This window comes from Ammospiza nelsoni, chromosome 6 (assembly GCF_027579445.1).
Source record: "Ammospiza nelsoni isolate bAmmNel1 chromosome 6, bAmmNel1.pri, whole genome shotgun sequence".
Lineage (NCBI taxonomy): Eukaryota > Metazoa > Chordata > Aves > Passeriformes > Passerellidae > Ammospiza > Ammospiza nelsoni.
Genome location: NC_080638.1, coordinates 47,573,797 through 47,588,110, shown reverse-complemented (window position 1 = coordinate 47,588,110; position 14,314 = coordinate 47,573,797). Strand labels below are relative to the sequence as shown.

General features: G+C 40.7%; 1 long non-coding RNA gene across 1 annotated transcript; it reads right to left on the bottom strand.

Moving 5' to 3' along the window:
* Positions 1 to 8,154: 8,154 nt before the first annotated feature.
* On the bottom strand, positions 8,155 to 12,172 carry LOC132074134 (uncharacterized). The gene is made up of 3 exons (XR_009418589.1): positions 12,092 to 12,172; positions 10,773 to 10,877; positions 8,155 to 8,376 (listed from the first exon to the last, which is right to left on the bottom strand). It is a non-coding gene; the product is annotated as an uncharacterized LOC132074134 (long non-coding RNA).
* Between the last annotated feature and the right edge of the window lie 2,142 nt (positions 12,173 to 14,314).

Genomic DNA, 14,314 nt, shown 5'->3' with positions numbered 1-14,314 from the left:
CCCAAAACTCCAAGGCTTGGCAGTTTGTTGAACTTGGATGTAATACTCGATGGAACTAAGAGACCACAGTCTTGTGAGGAGCAGCAGAGGGATCTGGCATTGTTCAGCCTGGAGAAAAGAAGGCTCAGAGGAGACCTTACTCCTCTCTACACCTATCTGAAAGGAGTTTATCCAGTTGGGTGTTGGTCTCTTCTCCCAGGTAACAAACAACAGGACAAGAGGAAACGGCCTCAACTTGTGCCAGGGGAGGTTAGATTGGATATTAGGAAAGCTTTCTTTATGGAGAGGGTGGTCAGGCATTGAAACAGGCTGGCCAGGGAAGCAGTGGAGTCACCATCCCTGGAAGTGTTCAAAGGGTGTGTGCATGTGCTTTAGTGGTGAAGATGGTCACATGAGGTCAAACTCAGGGATCTTAGAGGTCTTTTCCAGCCTTAATGATGCTGTGATTCATGAGTTGGATTCACTTGTTGGATGCAGATGGTATTTGCCATACATAACAATTTTACAGTGGATGGAAATGTTCAAATCACTGGTACATCAGTAGCACAAAGGACAACTCTTCTCATGGTCCATGCAGCAGCTGAGGACAGAGCAAAGGGTAGGAGCTGCTGGCTTCAGTCACAGACCTGCTTCAGCCATTGCTGAATAATTGCTTCTTTTTTCTGTTCATTACATTTTTATAATATAAATCAGAAGTAATCTGGTTTGTTGATTTTGTTTGCTTTTACAGAAAAAAAAAAGGTGACAACATGAATGACTACTTGATACCTCTGTAAATGTGTGGTATCAGGCAAAATGAAGGTATATTTACATTTTTCCCCTTGAATATTTTATTAACATTCCTGTGATTAGTGCTGAGCAAGCTGAGTCCTGAATTTCTGCTGAGGCAACAGAAGACACTTCCCTCAGCCAAATTTCTAGTGAACTTTCTGAATATAACAATGGGCCAAGAGCCACAGAATCCCACAGGGGAACACCACCATCTCCTGACCATCCTTTAGACAAATTGCTGGGGAAGCCTGACACTGAGGCAGCTGGATTCTGTGGAATTATTATTATCTCAGCTTCAGCTTTCTACCTTGAATGTAGCTGTGTGTAAATAGAATGCAAAGTGATTTTTTTTGTATATGTGATATGATAATTAAAGTTAGCATTTTCTCCACACTTACGATTCTGAACTGTAAAGGAAAGCTAAATGAATTGTCAAGGAGAGATAGTGGAAATTAATGATGGGGATAGAACTCAGAAGGGCTCTGGACATCTGGGCTCAGTGCTCTGCTGCACACCAGTAATTGGTTAAAATCTGTTAATATCACCTTAGGTGAATGTCCCAAGCTTTCCCTGACAACTCTGCTGGCTGCTAGCTATGCTTTTGTGCCTTCATTTCCAGCCCAGGGCCAGTCATGCTCTTTCCAACTCCTTGGGAAGAAGGCTGAGTGGAATTGGCAGATGACTTCTGCAACTGTGTCACCTCTGTGCTCTGTCCCTTGTAGCCTGTGCTCACTGCCAGTGGTCAAGTGACCTGGTCACAGGTATGTAGTCCCTCAGCTTCCTATCATCTGCTTAGGGAGGAAACTTTAACACCTGTGCTGGAAAACATGTAATATTGTAAGAAATATTGCCCCTGTCAGTGATGGAAAACTGCAGAAATCTCACTCTGAACCACAAATGTAGAAAACAAGTTAAAAGACACCAGTGCTCTCCCACAACATCACTAAGATTTGATGAAATGACAGTTCTTAAAAAAAACCAAAAAGGATTTTTATGTATGTCTTCAAACACAATCTTGAATAACAATTCCTATTCCCAGTATCATGGCATGAAACCCTAGACATTGCAACTACACAAAGTATAGCTTGTCCAATGTTAAACCACCAGCAAGGACAAACTATTTTTAGAATTGTCATATATTATTGCACCTGAGCTTTATTGGTCTTCAGATTAAAAGAGGTTTTTCTTCAGAGAAGTTCACTTGAGTTTTACGCTCATTTACTAAGCCTTATGTTACTGTTCAATTTATTTTAAAGTAGATTCTTTGGGGAAAATTAGAAAGCTAATTTGAATTGATTCTTTGGAGATTCAGGCTTAAATGAAGTGCCATAAAATTGGCAGTCAGAGTGAAAAAATAGAATTGAATTCTATACTTGTACTACTCAATGGACACGGGCACCTTGCTCTTTGCTGCTGCTTCTGAGGGTTTTGATGCAGTATATTTTAGACAATTTAGACACACCTAAGCATGACACTTCAGTGAAATTTGTGTCACTAAGGAACCACAGAGTATTCCTTGTTCAAATGGTTTTTATCAGATAAATTTATGGCTGGCAGGTTCAAAAAATTTGGCATTCTCTCCAGGTTTTCAAAACTAATTTTGTAAATTTTTAGTGGCATTAATATTGGGTAAGCAATGGTACTTTAGCATTTAGTGGTAGACTTGTCAGAGCAATGTTCCTCACCAACTACCTCCCCTTTGTCTATTTCTAAGTGCACCAACTTACATTTGGATAAGAATGTTTTGAGTCCAGCAGTTTTAACGCCCAATTTAAAACAGGTGACAGGTTTGAGGTTTAGGTGGCAGATGTGTGTTTTCATTTTTTTTCAAAAACAACATAACTTTTTAGATTTTACTATCCCATATTACAGGGCATCAAAAGTTGTTAAAAACATCAAAAACATTTTCAGACAATTTAGACCACCTTGGTAATTTGTTATGAAATGAGCAAACATTTTTACAGGTTTTTGGTCAACAGGTCAAGCCTGTAGACAGAAACATTTTAGACATCTAGAGACATTTTTCTTTAGAAAAATGAGACCATCTGCTTAACAGAATTTATGCTTTTCTCTAACTGTTTGATGCATTTACAGCTTGGGAAATTCACAGAAATAATGGCTGAGGAGATGGTTGTTCAATTTCCTGTCACATAAATTACTGAGTAGATATTCATTACTCCATCCCAGTACTGTGCTTCCAACCTAATCAGAAGAAGTGAGGATTTAAAAAGACATGCTGGAGAAAACTCCAGTACATGCTATTATTTGCTCTGCACATACGGTTCCATATTAGAAATGACTGTTATTTGTATGAGTAAATATGTGAAGAAGTATTTAAACTGGAAATAACATATATTGCTTTTTTCATATAAACTTTATGTGAAAACAATTTTACTGCAAGAAGCCTTCATTCTCAGGATTATTTTCTGACGTGCCACACTTTCCAAACAATATTAGTCAGGAGCAGACATGTTTATTTGCTTTAGTTCCCACTCTAAGTGGACACCTGAGGTCAGACACCAAGTTGATATTTAAATGTGAAAACTAAAATCCCCCAGTCTTTCACACATTCTAAGTTTTGCTACAACCCTCAGCGATCTCAGTGGGAGCTGTGGCTGTTCAACATTTTGAAAATTTGGCAGCTTTAAGTGAGGTGCTTTGTGGAGGAGAGAGGTGTCTGTCTGCCTTGATCCAGCTCAAATGCTCCTTGGAACCAGCTGGAAATGAGGGGGGTGATGCTTCCCTTGTTTGTTGCACTGCTGAGCTGGATGGAAACCTAGGACTGCTCTCCTCTGTGCCCCTGGCTTTCTGAAAGCAGAGCTTGCTGTTCAGAAACTTTCAGGCACATACTAGTCAGAAACTTTCTTCTACCCCTTTTTGCTTAAGACGTTAAGCAGAATTTGCCAACATGCTGGCAGCCACAAGCATGTCAAGCTCTTTGGCTCTGGGAAGTGGCATGTGGTGCATTTACTCATTGGTAGGGCAGAATTTTGACAGAGCTGATCTCTGGATCCCTGGAAATCCTTTAGCATCTGTCATACTTACATAAAGGATAACATTTGCTCAAAGCCAGAGACCTGTCCTCAGTGTATCTCAATGGCTAAGGATCTGAAATTTCCCTCTGTTGAAAATGGAATTGTTTCTGAGTGCTGCCATGCACTAATATAACAACGTGAAGGATAAAGAACAAATAAGAAAAGCCAATTTCATCCAGTTGTCTCTGCTTTGTATCTCTGTTCTTACTCCACCAGAAGCCTGAGTCTTCCCTCTCTGTGCAGAGCAGCACTTTGGGAACAAGCACTTACCCATGATGCAGCCCTGAGCCAGGCATGTCTCTCTCCTTCTTCCAAGTGAGTGTGAGAAAAGACGTTGGCACCATTCAGTCCTTAGATCTCTGTCTTATTTCTATATTATAATATTAAAATAAGCCAGGATAACATTTGCCATAGATAGACATAGCTTTCTGACACCAAATGAAGCACAGGGTTTGGCAACCTGCCTCTTTCCTGGTCCCATCTCCCTGCAGGGTACCTCCTTCCCTTAAGCCTGGCTTTTCCACTCTGTGGTTTTCAGTGGGCTGACTAGATCCATGAAATCTTGCCATTCCTTGAAGAAATCTGCTGCTCCCTGGGTCCCCAGATCTGCTCCCTCCTGCCAGCCTCCCTGCATACCCCAAGGCCTTCCCCATGGCCCCATCCAGTGGTCCCAAGCAAAGGAGCCTCCCAGCAACTTGGATAAGGACAGCAATGATTTGTTAAGAGTCCTGGTTTGATCCTGTTGAGTTATGGTTAAACTTCAAGTTTTGTGTTTTACCTGTTGATCTCATTGAGGATTTTTTTCTTGGAGAAGGAAGTTGGCTGGCAGTTTTGGTTGTTAATAACGATGTTTTGGTTGTTAATCATGATGTAAACTGTTCATTACATGATATGTGTTAATTTGCTGAAAGCTAGTAAAGGCCTTTTAAGAACCCCAGCAGATTTTTGGGGGTTATTAAATCATACGGTAAAAGGATGGATCCATACCTGATTCTAAATGGCAAGTGGATTCCAGGTAAGGTCTAGTGAAAGTATGCAAAATGAGAACAGGAAATCATTGTAAACCATTTAAATAATTTAAGCTTTTTTTTTTCTAATTAGACTTTGATAATTGCAGTTAATTATCTCTTTTTCAAAACTGTGTCTGAGTCCCTTTGCTGATCTGAGTGCTGTCCCTCAGACAGGGGGTCTTGTGTCTCATTTGTATTAAGATAAAATCTCATCATTTTCTCAGGTTTATATAGAGTTTAGTTATAATGATGACTATCTTCTAATTATAGTTTTTAAAAACCCTGATTTTATTTAGGTATTTATTAGATCTTGTCACCAGAACTAGTAACATAGCAAAACCAGATTTGATTATTAGCTAAACCTTTGATAATATAACTCAAACAATAGATAAGTTTTCTCTTTAGGTTAAGCAACAGAAAATGCAATTTCCATTCTTTTAGCCAGCACAATAATTTTCATTTGAAAACCTTTTGGAAATATTCTTTTACAAGATTCTGACCTTTTTATTCTCATATCTTTTAGGGACAATGTGAAAGAAGTAAAAGAGGAAATTCAAATGCAGGAAGCAAAAAAGGAATAAAACTCAGGAGAGAGCTTTCTTTTTAGAAAAATGAAATTGGTAAAAATTTAACAAATCTTTCTATGGGAAGCTGAGTAAGTAGACATTATTTATTTCAAAAGTACCTATAAAATAATAGTATAAATTAAAATATTTACCATCATTACAAGCTGCCCAGAGGCAGTCTTACTGTAATTATCTTACTCCATGTCTAATGCTGAAGTGTCACACCATGGAGATAAGTGCTTTAGACGTGCCAATAGACAGACTTTTGATATTAAATCACATAGTATTACCCCACAGTAATCCGAGTGAGAAACAGTACAATGGCAAGGGAATTACCTTTATCTGAGAGCTGGGAGCACATGCCCATAGCAGAGCTGAGGGCAAAGCAGAGCATGTGCTGCACAGTCCGTGTGTCCTTCCTGCCTGTGCTGCCCATGAGCAGAGAGCCTGGCTGGGGTGCTGCTGGCTCCCAGGGTGCTACCCAGCAGCTGCAGTGCCCCACAGCTCTGTGGGTGCATCAATAGCTCCCATCCTGTGCACACAGGGCGCTTCTGCTCTCTAATGCTTTCCAGGTATAATTTCAATGCGACATCAATATCCAGTTCCAGCCACAGTTGCCTTTGCTCTACTTTAATTATGTGATGATCATGATAACGCCATTAATTTCAAAATTTTTTCAAGCTATCAGAAAAGTAAAATCTAAAAGATATGTCCAAAGAACCAGAAAATGTACAACATAGACATCTTTATAATGTTACATTTGTGAAACAATTACAGAAAATTATCTATCACAACATTTACAAAACAAATCTTGAACCAAATAAATTAATACTGACTTTACAAGCCTCACAATAAATCTTGTTTTTCAATATTCATAGGAAATGTAAAAGCATTGTCATGCCAAGTAACAAATTCCCTTTTCCTCATCACATAACAAGACCTCTGACTGGAGCTGTCCCCCAGAATAGTCTGATGTTATCTTTGGTTGTTGTTCACATTAAGTCCAGTACATAATTTTTTGACTTTTAAAATTAGGTTGACATTTTATTATTAGTGTTAGTAAGCAGAAAATATTATCAATAGAGTTTACCTTAACAGTTACTTACATTGTCCCACATGATAATGAAGAAATGCATTTTTAAATATCTATGCATAAGTGTATTCCAAGAAATAGGACATTTGTAGTTCCAGAACTCTGTTCCCTTTCTTAATGAAAGATGTAGATGAACTGATCTCCAAATAAACCAAGTCAATTCAATGGTTTTACAGTAAAGGTAGGTTACAGCTTCTTCTAATCTGATACATCCTCTAAAAGGCTAAGGAAATGCAAGACCACTCACTAGACTGATGTAAGTGCTCCAAGGAACGTGAAACTCAAAAAAACATACACATTTCTGTGACAAATGCTACATATTTGTATTTGCTAAATTAATAATAATAATTATTAGATTGATTTTATTAGATACATAACTATTTTTTAAAACACCATTTTTAATATCCTTCATTCACAGAACTAAATGTAAGCTGTGCTTAGGCATGTTTCAAAACTTACCCTGTAATTATAATATATGGAGGATGCAGGTGGCATCCCCCTTAAACTGCCTGGCCACTGCACCACGTAATTGAGGGCAGAAATGGACCAGGATCCCTCTGCTCGTGTATGTCAGCCAGGAATTATCTATAATGATTCTTTGCCCATTTATAATTTGCTAGAAGATTTTGCAATAGTTTCTTCAACTCTCGTGCATGCCCACTCTACAGCCACATTTGCAGTGTGTTTCTGTGGCATGTGTTGAAAACAATTATTAGCACATGCTGAAGACTATCAAATGAGATGTTTGCAGCTGTCATTTCCCAGGATTATCTTTTGCCTCCCATTTGGGCTGATTATGTCTGTTGTCAACAGGCTGTTGGAGGATCATGTAGCAGGGGCCAAATGCAAAACTCCTCTCATCAGACAGCACTTAGGGGTAGGAAAGCCAAGGGAAATAAATGCAGGGGACATAAAAAGAGAAAATGAGCACAGAGAAGGAATAGCAGAATTTTGTTCATAGCTGAGTGATGTTTCATAACTTCAGCATAATTTGGCTTTTTGATGAAGCTAATGCTTCATTCAATGCAATTTTATTCTTAAATTACCGACAAATTCAAAATGATCTTCTGAATACATCATCTGGTCTTACTCAGACATGGCAAATACAATACAAGAAACTTCATGTCACTAAGGCACTGGAGCCTGCAGCTGGGGAAGCCTGAGGCATTGCCTCAAATTCCCATTGAAGTTGCTAGAGGGTTTTCCCAAATAAAGAAAGTGAAGTGCCTGTGATCAGACTATGTTCCTCACAGGATGGGGATGTGCTGGGAAAAATTCCCTGTATCTAAAGGCTTGTCAAAAATACAACTCCCAGCACACACAGGATTTCACAGCTGAGCCAGATGGATGGTGGATACCCTTCACCCAGTCCCCTTTCTCCACCTTTCCTTTTTTCATATGTTTAAGGCAGAGAGAAGGAATTAGTGGTATGTGGGCTGGGAGAAGTGTAGAGTGGTTACACTCTAAGAGCTGAAATGCTCACAGGTGCTTGTTGCCTTGCTGCATTGAGAGCTACTCACAAGTTGCTGCTCCCAAAGTCCAGCCATATGTGTTAGAAAAACTACTGGGAAGTTTTAATGTGCAAGTAGATAGTTAGGCAGGCACATTAATATTTCATGAAGAATTGTTAGACTCAGATAAATATGCAAGAGGCTTTTATTCAGATCCAAATTTGCCTTTACTCAGGCATTGAATTCAGTAGACAAGGAGTTCAATATTTGACACTTGAATGTAGGTATCCATATAAATTGATACCTCTCAGTTGGACAGTGGGTGTTCTCAATCAAATAAAGGCTGAATGAAGTCACTGGCACACAGGATGTGCTGCAGGTAGGAGAGCAATAAGACAGGTATGGCTCTGCATAACATGCATTTTTTATATTGTACTCTTCAGATTGTGTCTGCAAGAGAAGTTTGATGCAATCAGTCACAGCTCTTACAAGAAAACAAGTTCATTTACACTAATTATCTGCATTAAGACAGAGCTTTGTACCACTTCTCCATCATCTCCCCCTCCTTGTCTGGCAAAATGAGAGTGAACATCAGTGCAGGTTCCTGTGGGGAGTTGTTTTGGCTGGAACCTGGCAGGCACAGATGGACAACAAGCTGCAGTCTCTGGTCCTACTTGGCTGAACAACCACACTGGGTCATCTAATGGATACTCAGAGCCATGAGAGCACTTGTTTGCTCTGAACTGCAGCTCCCCTGGTTTCCTTGGCTTGACAACTGGCACACTGTAGTCCCTCTGTAAAATAGTTCTCTTTGATGCCCATTTTATGTCTGTGACAAGCCTTGTGGCCTACTTATTTTCTTCCTTCTCCCACACACAGAGCCATGAGAAAGCCTCTACCCTTTGTACCCAGCACTCAGGTTCAGGCACTGGTGCTCTGTACAGAACATGGTCATTAGGCTCATTCCTGGGCCTCTGGCTGATGATAGAGCCTGGCCCTGAGAAGCCCAAATTGGCAGTACAGCACATGATGTGGCCAGTGTGGGTGCCCCAGGCACTGTTGGTGCTTCCAGCCCACCAGATCTCCCTGTTAACACCTTGCTGGGTGAGGGTGGCTAGAAAGGAAAAGCCATGGGATAAGGGCAACATAGAGAAACACAGGGCTCCTGGAGAATTAGCAGGATGAGGGCAATGTTGGCACTGGTGAGGCCTTGAGTATGGGCAGCTGAGGACAGGAAGAACAGCTGGACAGAAGGGCATCAAGGCCATTTAGAGCCTGGCACATCTGAGCCCAGGGTAGGCTCTGCTGCCCTGGCTGTATCTGCTCCTGGTGCCCTCTGCTGCTGCCCCAAGGCCACACAAGCCTGTTGGTGTCCTGCAGGCTCCAGCTGGGCCCTTTCTTACCCTCCCTCCTTGTGCTGCACCCCTGCTTTGTCCCTTCCTGTAGATAGTCCTTGAACCCTGCTAGGCCAAGCTCTTCTTCTTTTATTCATTCCTGCAATCCCACTTGTTGTATGAACTGAGACCAGTTTCCCTGCTGGCCCCCATGAAACAGCAAGGCTGCATCCATCTTTCTCTTCCTTGCAATCTCTAGTCCCCTCCAGACTGACAACATGGCTTCTGCTTATCGGAATTGCTTCTGTGTACTCTGACACCAGGGTGTTAGATGAATTTCTGAGAAGACAGGCTTCCCACTCCCAATGCCCTGAAGAATGCTGGTCTGAGGGTACACCTTTCAAGTATGCAGTGTGGCTCCTCTAAAACCCATGATAACCATGGGTAGTCAAACCAATCACATCTAGGCAGTGGCTAGCATTGCAGATGCTTGGACTCTTCCACAGTATTCCTTTTTTTCCTTCTCCCTCTCTCTGTTTTGTACTTATCTCCCCACCATATCTGGCCCTTCAGTCTCCTTGCCCATACTAGAAAAATGAGGAATCTATTATAATAGTACAAGAGTGTCTTGTGACTATGACACAGTTATGTTGAAGCCAGTGGAATTGAGCCTTTTTTATCCCACAGCTAAGAATCTGACTCCTATTTTCAAAAGATTAATTCTTTTCAGATTTACAGAAGTCATCCAATGTCTACTTCTTGCTGCTCCTTCTTCTTGTCAAAGCACTTTACTTTTCTGTTCTCACAACAATCTATTTTTTGAAAACAATGAATGAATTTTATAAGAATAATGGTCTTGTGTGTGAAGCTCAATCAATTCAATTTTCAAGCCTTTTTGAAGTTTGCCAAGCTCTACAGCTTAAAAATCCACACTTCAGCTTCTCACAACAAGTGTGAGATGCTTCTTAAATTTCTGGGCAGTTGGAGCATTTGCTGTCCTCAAGCAACATCAATTTGTACATTACCACAATGAGCCCAAATTGCTCTCCATGGTTTGATTCAGTTCCAGAGGCAAATGATAAGATTTAGGCACAACTGGGAAAAAGCAGGTGAGAATTTCAAATGTTCCTTCCAGCACATAGAAGCTCAGCTTCCTTAAAACTGCTCGCACTTGTGCTGCAGGTCAGTCAGTATTCAACGTCTGCTCACATAACACTTTATTATAGCTCTGTTAAGGTGTGTTAGGAGAGCCCAGCAGGCACACTTCTTATTTCTGAATTGACTGCCAGCTAGTGAGCAGATGTGATTCCCTCCCTCCACCCTCCTGAAGAGCCATGTGGGTAATTTCACCTGCAGACATGCAGATTTACTCAGTGCAGGCAAACTACTTACATCTGTTGCACTGTTTCTTTTGGTTATTTTTCTGACATTGTCAGGAAGGCCTTTACATTTCTTGGCTGAAGCATCCCAAACAATAACTGTGAGTAAGCTGAGAATGGACAATGAACTCACCTGAGTGATTTGTGACCATGGCCTCTGTCAGACTAATGAGAGTGCACATTTCTGCCATGTGGCCATTGCTCACGTATGTGTATATTCTTCAGAAGTACTCAAAACCTGGGTTTTTAAAAAATAAAAAAACCCAAAACATTTTGGCATAAAACACATTAAAAGGAACAATTCCTTGAGGTTTATGCAATGAAAATAAGAACTAAATAAAAAAAGTTACTAAAGAAAAAATAAGAGTATGTATGAAAAAAAGGATAAAAAAAAGTTGTTGCTACTGTTAAGCAGAGGGATGGGGTACTGAATTTTAACTTAATGAATTCTAAAATAGATATTTCTCTGTATTTCTGGGCTATGAGAAATAATCATATCAGACAACATATTTTAAAGTTCCTATTCTCTTTTTCATGTGACACTGCACCTTAGAAAACTGAGATTGGGTCTTTTACTTAATCTTTTTTTTTTTTGAGTTTTTACATTTTTGCATTTAGTAATATTGCACCTCTGTTGTATCTGTTCCTTGTCAACGTTACTTCTAGGCTTTGACATTTCAATAAAATAATGTTTTCATGTTCAATTAGAAAATGCTATCAGGGCATACTTGTGTTTAAACACATTTCAGAGGAAGGAATTATAAAAGAAAGCCCCTAAAAACATGCCTGTTCATCTCTGATTATGTGAAGCATCTTTTATCTCAATTATTTGCTAGATTTGTCTCTTTAGCATTGCTTTTATAGGAATAGGAAAGAATACTATTCAAAACACATTAAAGAATAGAAAAAGAGCTGATATTTTCTCTTATTGTTCAAATGACATCTCAAGCATAAAACAAAATGTGAGGAGTGAGTCAATATCTTTAAAGCACAAAAACCCAGAATTAATCTTTTTATTTGAAGTGGTTCCATGTGTTGAGCTGAAGTGGGAGTCCCAGATACTTTCCACTTACAAAAATCAGACCACAACAGTTTAACCTAAATACCCAGAAGTGGATTTGGTAGCTTGACATCTTTGAAAGCTCAGCAGTAAGGTTCAACCACCTCCCCAGAAGGTTCCATGGAGAAGCAGCACTAATTAAGGTCTTCTTACCCCGTGCTTTTGCTTTTTCTTGTTCTCATGCATGTCTTTGCCTTAGAACAAGACTGAGATTTGGTGCATTGAGCACATTTCATCCCTTGGCCAGAAGCAGCTGGGGGTCCCTGCTCAGGGTGGGGAGGAAGCAAAGCAAAGCCATGTAGAGACTGAATTGCAGGACATGCTGCATGGCCTGGGAGCCCCAGAGAAGCTCCCCTAGCACCCCAGAACCCAGGAGAGGTCTTTGTCCTTACCATGAGCTCCTCTTTCTAATCTGACTTGTAGATGTCCACTGTAGGGAAAGGTGCAGGAAAGAGGTATCCCAAGACACACCTAACACTGATGGCAGTGATGCTGAGCACGTGAGGCATGACCTGGATGCCCTGCAGAAACTTTTAGGGCTGAACAGACTGAAGCAGCTGCCTTGTGATACCCAGAAGCACCAAGCTGGCTTCATCCAGCTATCCACACCTTCCAAATGTGTCTTCAGAGGCACCTAGAAACACCTGCCCTGTTTGTGAGGTGTTGAGTGTTCTTGCTAATGTGCTGCCTCTTTAGCAGGGCACTCAGGATTGAGCTCCAGTTAAGGTGACTGTGAGCACCTTGTACACTTTAATTATTAATGCTCTTGCTGTTCATTTTCTTATTTCATTGCTGTTTTAGGTAAATTGTTCTTATCTCATCCTGTGATCTTTGCCTTTTGTGATTCCAATTCTCCTCTCCAGCCCCAACAGGGGAGGGAGAGGGGAAGGAGGGAGTGAATGGAGTGGCACATGGATTGGCGTTTTGATGGGAACAATAAATGGGAGAATACAGTTCCTAATCCATGATAACATAGCACTGGATTCCTCTGGGCAGAATATAACAGGCCACTGATAAGTGCATGCTGCTGCTAATGGAGTTTGCAAAGCTGTAATCAGTGTGAACACTTTGTGTCTGGCTATTGCCTACCCTGGATGGAATGGTGTGTCCCAGACTTGCAAAAGCATCTTTTGCAATTGTGATGGGGTTCTTCTCTCCATGCTGGGTATTGCCAGGTGGAGGGTAGCTGTGTTGTCTAGGGCAATAGAGTCCTGTCTAGAGGAGACCCAGGAATGGCTTGTATGCTGAACCTTGTTCAGGAGAATTGCTCTGAGCTGACCTCTCAGTTGGGCACCTGTGTGTAACAGGTGCCTGTTTGTATGGAAAGGGCCATCTGTGTAATGAGAGCCCAATACGAGCAGGATGCTTGTCAGAGGCTATGCTGGAGATTCAGGGCATTCCACATGCTGGCTGCATGACTTCAAAGGCTCCTGCATGCAGAGACAACAGGTATGGGAGGTGGGAGCAGCCTGTCAGAATGCTGAATGCACCAGCTGCCAGGGAGTGTGGCTGCCATGGGCTTGGGCCCTGTGATCCTGAGTCTGAACTTTTATAGCCAGAAGAGATGTAACCTGTGGTGTTTCTAGGCAGAGCTATTTGCTGATTAACCTTGATGACCTTGGATTCTAATAATACAGTAATTTTAAGGCTAATGTAGCAAATTTAAGCAGTGAAGGCCTTCCAGGTGACACTTGTGTAAAGATTCCATTTTAAAAATAAAGTAGGATTACAAAGAACATATTAGCTAAAACATTTGCTGGCCATTTTGGACTTGACGTCATAATTCTTGTGAATCAATGAGAATTATCTGTAATATTCCGACAAACCTTTCCTTCTCTGTTCCTTGTTTATCAGCTCTATTATCCCTTGTCATGTTTTTAGTCTAAGCTAAGAGACTAATCAGAAGCCAGATAAAATAGCCTGAAAGATCTCTGCTGATTTCAGACATCTCTGGAGCAGACTCTAATGCTAGTAATCTCTTAGAATATGAGCCCAATTTTGAAGGCATTTATACTGATGGAATAACTGCTTGCTCCAGGAAGTTACTCTGCATTTCCATCATTTTAACTCTTCTGCTTTTATTCACCTGTGCACCACCAGCCAGTGCTACTGTGCTTTATAAATAACAGTGAGTAACAGACAGTGATTGTATCCTCATGCCCTCTTTCTATTAAGTTTTGAGCAGATTGGGATGGGCAAAAGCTTTATGCTTCAGATTCTCCCTTTATTTGTGCCACTTAAATTTTTCATCTATATAAAGTTATTTTCCCTCTTCAGTCCTTCCCTGTCCTCTCCTGCCTCTGGCTGCTCCTCAGCATTTTAGTCAATAGGAGCTTCAATTGGTGCAAGCACATTAGTAAGTTTCCCATTATTTCCTAAGAAAAGATGAAAGCAAAGGAAAGAACCAAGTATGCTGAGCAAAACAAGGACAACAGGCAAGTACAGGATCAAGGAGGGAAGATCTATTAAACTTGCATTAAACTCAGTGGAAAGAGAAGGGGCCAAGGCATGTAGTGTGTCTGCAATTATCATACAGAGCTTTGGGACAGTGATTTCCAGTATGCTCTTTCCCATTTTGTTTAATTTTTAATTCAAATTGTGTACTAAAAATAGGG